This window comes from Cupressus sempervirens, chromosome 6, assembly GCF_028749045.1.
Source record: "Cupressus sempervirens isolate cs-2001-9-10 chromosome 6, ASM2874904v1, whole genome shotgun sequence".
Lineage (NCBI taxonomy): Eukaryota > Viridiplantae > Streptophyta > Pinopsida > Cupressales > Cupressaceae > Cupressus > Cupressus sempervirens.
The window spans coordinates 600803980-600812597 of NC_143123.1; positions in this window are offsets into that span (position 1 = coordinate 600803980).

The following is an 8618-nucleotide window of genomic DNA, read 5'->3' on the forward strand; positions in this document are numbered from 1 at the left end:
TTAGAAGTGGCCTTGTGAGAGGTCTTTAAAACAATTCAACTGAATTGTCACCTTGTTAGAGGATTTACAAAATGGCTGTCAAACCAACTTTGTTAAGAGATTTTGAATCACTATTACAATGATTAGAAAGAAACAATGAAGTGATCTGAGATATATGCAACTTATCTTTACTGAATACAAATCTCTGTTCTGCTTCATTAAATCCTCACTGATCGAATGCAACTTTGCAGCTTCATAGGGATGAAAAATTCTTCCTCAACATTTGCTCATGTATTTGTTTATAAATTCACACTTTTTGCATCCATTCACTTCCTTAAATTTGAATTCACAACTTGACTTTTCATATATACCTTACAGATTGTTTAAGTCGGCTCAATTACACAAAACTAAATAAATCAGTCAGCTGCACAAAACAATTAAACTTAATTCTTTGGAATCATAAAATTCTTTGCTGCCCGACCCAGCTCGGTGACCACTGCTTCAAAATGGTTTCCCCGTGTTAACCAAGTGAAACTCGGTAAACGCTGCAAACCTTGCAACTTCCTTCGAAGATCGAGTTAATTCGGTAAATACTAACCATCCTTTGTTTACCGAGTGAGCTCGATAAAAGATAACATTTCTTTGCTTCCCGAGTGAGCTCGGTAAAAGCTAACTTGCCTTTGCTTACCGAGTGAGCTCGGTAAAGTTAACTTGCCTTTGCTTATCGAGTGAGCTTGGTAAAATCTAACTTGCCTTTGCTTACTGAGTGAGCTCGGTAAAAGCTAACTTTCCTATGTAATGTTTAGGAATGCTCGATAGTCACTATAAATTGCTTTGCTAACCACCTGAGCTCAGTAGACTCTGTCTGATGGCTAATATGACATTTGTGTAACATCAAGGACAATACACAATTAACAATTGTATCCAAAAATCTCCCTCTTTAGCATTGATGGCAACACAACATGTCATAGCAGAAATGAAATTTGAAAAAAAGTCTTTTACTTTTATGGCAACACAACATGTCAATATAACAATTCTCCCTCTAAGATAGAAAACTCTTCCTCTTACAATAATCTCCTTCTGTTTTGAACAAATTTCAGAGAGATATGACAGTAATAAACTCTCCCTCTTTGAAAACACATGCCAAAGACAATTCAAACTCAAATGAATTTTAGTGTACCTTTAGTACTGATTCATATGCAATATTTCCTGGTTATGTTGCATTAACTGATAGATCTTCAATCTGGTATGAGTTGATGCATCACTAGAACTTTATTTTAGTGAACTTCTGATAGGGGAGTGACCCCTATCTTACCTCTTAGATAAAAGAATGCATCCTTAGGTAATGGTTTTGTGAATATGTCAGCAATTTGGTCCTTTGTATGAACATATTCCAATCTGATCTCCTTATCTTGCACCAATTCTCTGACAAAATGATATTTTATTGCAATGTTCTTGGTTTTGGAATGCATCACTGGATTCTTAGATATGTTGATTGCACTTGTATTATCACAGAACATAACAACTGGTTCTTTGATTTCCATCTTCATGCCTTCCAACAATTGTTTAAACTAAACAATGTTAGAACAGTTTACTACTGCAGCAACATACTTTGCCTTTGCTGTTGATTGAGATGTACAATTCTACTTTTTGCTTGTCCAAGAAACCAACCTTTTTCCAAGAAAGAATGCACCTCCACTTGTACTTTTTCTATCATCAAGGTTTCCTGCCCAATCAGCATCAGTAAATACTTTCAAATCCAAATTTCCTCCAAACTTATACCATAAACCATACTCTTCAGTTCCTTTTAAATATCTCATTATTCTTTTGATTGCCATCAAGTGTGTTTCTCTTGGTTTTGCTGAAAATCTTGTTACAATACCAACTGCAAGAGCAATATCTGGCCTTGTATGAACTACATACTGCAATTTTCCAATCATAATCTATACAATGTTTGATCTACTTCCTTTGATTCATCTTCCTTGGTAAGTTTTAATCTGGTACACATAGGACTCCCAACTGGTTTACACTCTTCCATTCCAAACTTTTTCAATATCTCTTTGATGTACTTTGATTAAGTAATGTAGATACCATTTTTATTCTATTGAATTTGAAGACCAACAAAGAATTTGATCTCACCAAACATAGACATTTCAAATTCCTTGTTCATTTGTTCTGAGAATTCTTTGCACAGATCATCATTCCCTGTGAAAATAGTATCATCTACAAATATTTCTACCAAGACAATCTTATTATCTAGTCCTTCCTTAATATACAAGCTACTGTTATCATTAGTTCTTTGAAAACCAATCTGAATAAGATAGTTATGCAATCTTTCATACCATGCTCTAGGGGCTTGTTTCAGACCGTACAATGCCTTGTGTAATTTGCAGACCATGTTCTTCTTATCTGGATTAAAAAAACCTTTAGGTTGTTCAATGTAAACCTCTTCATCCAGTATACCATTGAGGAATGCTGATTTGACATCCATCTGATAAACTTTGAAACCCTTGTGAGTAGCATATGCTAGTAAGGTTCTGACTCCTTCCAATCTTGCAATAGGAGCAAAAGTTTCTCCATAGTCTATTCCTTCTTCTTGAGCATATCCTTTGCATACTAGTCTAGCTTTGTTTCTTGATACCTTACCATCTTCATCCAACTTGTTTCTGAATACCCACTTAGTTCCAATTACATTTTTGTCTTTAGGTCTGGGTACAAGAGTCCACGTCTTGTTTTTCTCTATTTTCTCTATTTCTTCATTCATAGCCTCAATCCAACTATCATTTTCCAATGCATCTTTGACATTTCTAGGTTCAAAATCAGCAAGTAAACAAGTACCTTTCAGCTTATTTCTTGTCATGGTTCCTTCAGATTTATCTCCAATGATCTGATCTGCTGAATGATGTCTTCTGACATACTTGGCTAATACAGGTTCCTTGTCTTTTGAATGGATTTCATTATTATCTTTTTGCATTTCAACTTTAGGCTCTTTCTGTTCTGGCTCGGTAGATATTTTCTCGGTAAATACTTGCTTGGTAGATACTAAGTTTAACTCGGTTACAGATGACTCGGGAGTAGAAGTTTCTTGATTCTCTGATGTAACTGGTACTGTATCTGGTTCACTGAAGACAAACCTTTTATAATCTTTTGGTTCCCTTTTGCTTTCTTCTTCAGTCCTTTCTGCAAACTCATCAACTTTCACATGTGCACTTTCTATGACTTTGTGAGTAGACAAGTTCAAACATCTATATGCCTTACTTGTGCATGAGTATCCAAGGAATATACCTTCATCACCTTTTACATCAAATTTGCCTTTTCTAGATTCTTTCAAAATGTAACATTTACTTCCAAATACTTTAAGATAACTTACATTAGGTTTATAGCCATACCATAACTCATAGGGGGCTTTGAATGAGTCTTTCTTCAGCTGTACTCGATTCAAGGTATAGACTACAGTGCTGATTGCTTCCTTCCAATATTTGATAGCAATGCTCTTTTCAATCATTAATGTTCTTGCACAATCCATGATGGATCTGTTTCTTCTTTTAGCTATTCCATTCTGCTGGGGTGTTCCAGGTGCTGATACCTATCTTTTGATTCCTCTTTCAATGCAAAAGTTATTGAATTCTTGTGAAATGAATTCTTCACCTCTGTTTGACCTCAAGCATTTTAATCTTTTTCTTGTTTCCTTTTCTACTCTAGCCAAATACCATTTGAACTATTCAAATGCTTCTGATTTATTTCTTAGATACATGACTGTCATCATTCTTAAATAATCATCAACAAAAAGAATGAAGAACTTTTCTCCAGTATTGCTTTCAATTCCAATAGGTCCACATAAATAAGTATGCACAATTTCTAATATGTCTTCAGACTGATAGTTTTTACTTTTAAAACTAGTCTTTCCCATCTTTCCAATTTGACAATTTTTGCATAGACCGACCTTAGGTTTCTTTATGTTGGGAATGCCTTTTACTTTTCTGAATTTTCTTATCTTTACCAAATTATCAAAGTTTACATGACACAACCTTTTATGACATAACCAACTTTTTTCAACTTGAGCAATGAAACATGAACATTTACCTAGTTCAAGATAGAACAAGTTACCTTTAGTTTGAGTGCCTGATCCAATCAGCTTTCCTTTCCCATCCAATAGTCTTGTTTTACCATGCATGAATTCTACTTTGATTCCATTATTGAGTAGCTGTGACACACTTAATAGATTATGCTTTAGTCCTTCTACCCAATAGGCATTATCACATATAAGTTCTTTGGTTAGAGGGATTCTTCCTCTTCCTTTTATACAACAAGGTTCATTGTTACCAAATCTTACACTACCACCATCATAGTCTTCAAAGTATTCAAACTTAGTTTTTTCGCCAGTCATGTGATGAGAGCAACCACTATCTATCATCCATGTATCATTTTTTCTCATATGAGAAATGAGTACCATTTCTTCATCACTATCAAATTCATCTTTCACAGCAATATAGACAATCTCATCTTCTTCTTCATCATTAGAGTCATTAGAATCTTTAGCCATAAAACATGTTTTCTTACCTTTATCCTTGAATGATTTGAAATATTTCTTGCCATTCCATTTTTGATCTTTCTTTTCATCTTTATTCTGCTTGTTTGGACATTTAGTAGCAATATGACCAACTTCTTCACATGAAAAACAAATTAGGGGTACTTTACCTTTGTATTTTCCTCTGCCTCTAGAATATTTCCTTGCTAGAAGGGCTTCAATTACTTCAAGATCATTGTTTGAACTTTGGTTTGATTCATCTTCACTTTTTGACTGAGATTTATTTTTGCCTTTCTCCTTGAGTGAAAGTTTGGCTTCAAATGCTGATTCAATGTTTTTGGAAACTGGAACATAGTTATCAAAGTTGTCCAGTTCAAATGCAGTCAATCTTCCAACTATAGCCTCAAGATTTATCTTATGATTTGCTTCACATCTTCTTTCCTGAATTGTAGAGACTCTGATTGCATAAATGGGAAGGAGAGTTCTGAGAACTTTGCTTATAACTATCTCTTCACTGATATCTCCTCTAGAAGCTTTGATTGCACTGACACATGCTTTAACTCTTTCAACATATTTTGCAATGTTTTCATTCTCTCTCATCCTCATTTGATCAAATTGTCCTCTCAGACTTTCTGCTTTGGCTCTTCTAACATTATCACCTCCTCCATATATTTCTTTCAGCTTTTCCCACATTTCAAAGGCAGATTTGCAGTCCTTGATATCATCAAATTCTTCATAACTCATAGTAGATGCTATATCTATCATCATAATGTTGTGAGTCTTCTTTTCAGCAATATCATTGACAGATAGTGTACCAGCTGGTTCTGCATATTTTTCATCAAGGTACTTCAGTCCTGTATCACCAATGGATGCTAGGTGAAGTCTCATTAGTCCTTGCCATGCTGAGAAGTTATTTCTATTAAGTCTTGGGATTTTCCTTTTGTAAGACATCCTGATCTTTGGCTTAGATCCTTGAAATCTTATCCTACAAGCACCAAAAGCTCTGATACCAATTGTTGTAAATAGATATGGAGTAACTGAGAGGGGAGGGGTGAATCAGTTACTACAAAAATTATTTCTACAGATCTTTAGATGTCTTAAAATACAGCTACTGCTGACACTTGGTAACCACACAAATAAATGGAGAAACTTGATAGATGTTCTGTTAACTTTATTAAGCATTTAAAGTGATTAACATGCATGCATAAAGAAATAACATGAACACAAGAGACTCCAGATTTAATGTGAAAACCCAATTTGAGAAAAACCACCAAGTAACTAGTTACCAATTTTCACTCTTCTGAAGTGAGCCCTGTTAGGAGCCAACCCTGTTAAAGGTTACAAAACACACTATTAGGTGTGATCCTGTTAGAGGATTTGATCACCTTTTTAGAAGTGGCCTTGTGAGAGGTCTTTAAAACAATTCAACTAAATTGTCACCTTGTTAGAAGATTTACAAAATGGCTGTCAAACCAACTCTGTTAAGAGATTTTGAATCACTATTACAATGATTAGAAAGCAACAATGAAGTGATCTGAGATATATGTAACTTATCTTTGCTGAATACAAATCTCTATTCTGCTTCATTAAATCCTCACTAATCAAATGCAACTTTGCAGCTTCATAGGGATGAAAAATTCTTCCTCAACATTCACTCATGTATTTGTTTATACATTCACACTTTTTGCATCCATTCACTTCCTTACATTTGAATTCACAACTTGAATTTTCATATATACCTACAGATTGTTTAAGTCGGCTCAATTACACAAAACTAAATAAATCAGTCGGCTACACAAAACAATTAAACTTAATTCTTTGGAATCATAAAATTCTTTGCTGCCCGACCCAACTCGGTGACCACTGCTTCAAAATGGTTTCCCCGTTTAACCAAGTGAAACTCGGTAAACACTGCAAACCTTGCAACTTCCTTTGGAGACCGAGTTAATTCGGTAAATACTAACCATCCTTTGTTTACCGAGTGAGCTCGGTAAAAGATAACATTTCTTCGCTTCCTGAGTGAGCTCGGTAAAAGCTAACTTGCCTTTGCTTACCAAGTGAGCTCGGTAAAAGCTAACTTGCCTTTTCTTACCGAGTGAGCTCGGTAAAAGCTAACTTTCCTATTTAATGTTCAGGAATGCTCGGTAGTCACTATAAATTACTTTGCTAACCATCTAAGCTCGGTAGACTCTGTCTGATGGCTGATATGACATTTGTGTAACGTCAAAGACAATACACAATTAACAATTGTATCCAACAATATTCACTCCCTAGTTTCTTGAAGCTAACTTGTGAACAAACAAACACCACAAAAATTGCATAATTTTGGATTCAAGTTGGTGGTGCTAAAGATTGGAGAGATTTCTCTATAACTGGTAAATTCTAGATGACAACTCCATTTAGAGTTTGAAAGAAAAATTATGTGTAGATTGAAGGTAATTAATTTGCAAACATATTTGTATTTGATTTGGAAAGAGGAGATGAATGAAACTGTCTAATCAGAGAAGAACATGAGGCTAAGCAAAAAATAGTTATAGTAAGGTTTAGTGTATCATGGGAATCTTTAAGGATAGAGTTGGTTCTCCAATATTAAGGGCAAGGCCAAAAACACACATTAAAACAAACAAATAACTAAGCTTCACATCTTGAATCATGTCATAAAGTTAATGATACATTTTTGAGTTGATTTCTTAGTTTAATGACCATGTAGAAGTACCAATGGCTTACCACCATGATTCAAGTCCCACTACATAGACCTATAATCACACAATATATTTGAGCTCTCAATTACATCCATACTTTTAATTAAATATTTAACATGTCCTCAATATTTCTAAATTGAATTGAATACCATAGATCCTGAAGTTGTGACATGTCCTTTAATAGATAACATTTATATCAAGTTCATGTAGGGTGATGTCTTAACATGATTATAGAAGGCTCTAATTAAGCCATTTATTATAAATTATTTTCATGGTTCATTATCTTAGGAGGCTTTAGAAATCCTTTTGGAAGCTAAGGCCATCCCCTGCACCTTCACATATTTCAACTCAATTCACCAATTTTTTTGTTCCTTATGCACCATTACCAAGGCACAATATGTTTCTTTTTTTGATATCTTTACCATTAGACCGAAGGAAGATTCTAATAATATTTTGGATATAGCTGAATTGACTTTGATTGAAAATCCATGAACAGTAGAAATACAATAAGTGAGAGGAAAAAACATTATGACAAACTTAAGCTCTACTAGCCATGGAGATGAAGTAAGAGGTCTATTTATTTATTTTTCCTTCAATCATACCCTAAACAAACCTCCACAATTTCTTGGGATTAGAATTAATAGAAAACAAGATTCCAATTTATGTTACTATATACCGAGGTCCAAAAAAATTCATAGAAAACTTCTCACATTGTCTTGAGGGAGATTTAATCCAACCTAGAATGATGCTTTTCAATAGAGAAATCTTGCTCCTTGAGGATGCATAAAATATATCAGTTTTTCTCATTAAACTCGAGGGAGTTTCAATCCAACCTAGAATGAAGGTTTTTGATGGAGAAATATTTTTCCATGAGGATGCATAAAATATATCATTTTTTCTCATTAATTTTCTCATAAGATGCTCAAAATTTTTAAATATAATGGTTGTTTCATCTATAAACTATAGGTTAAGGATTTCATAAGTATTAGGGAGTATGACACCTTGCACCCTTGGATAGAGGGTCATGTCCCTAACAATGTAATGAACAAAACCAATAGCTATGAAAAACAGGGTTGGGGCTCATAAAAATCCTCATCTAATAGATTTAGATAGAGGAAAATGACAGGATTAGATACCACTGACTTCAACAATGGAAGATGCATCATATAGGAGGGTGGTGATCATTGAGGGAAAGATAGGAGGAAATCCCACACTATTGAACATCATAATTATGTATTTCCATTCTATTATGTCATATGCTCTTCGATAATCTATCAAAAGCATACAATCAATGTGTTGAAAAGAAACATTTTCCTAGTCAAGAGTCTTGAAGAAGTTTAGCAAGTTTTCAAGAATATGGCCCCATTTGAAAAATCATGGTTGTGGTGTGTTAATAATATTTGGAAGAA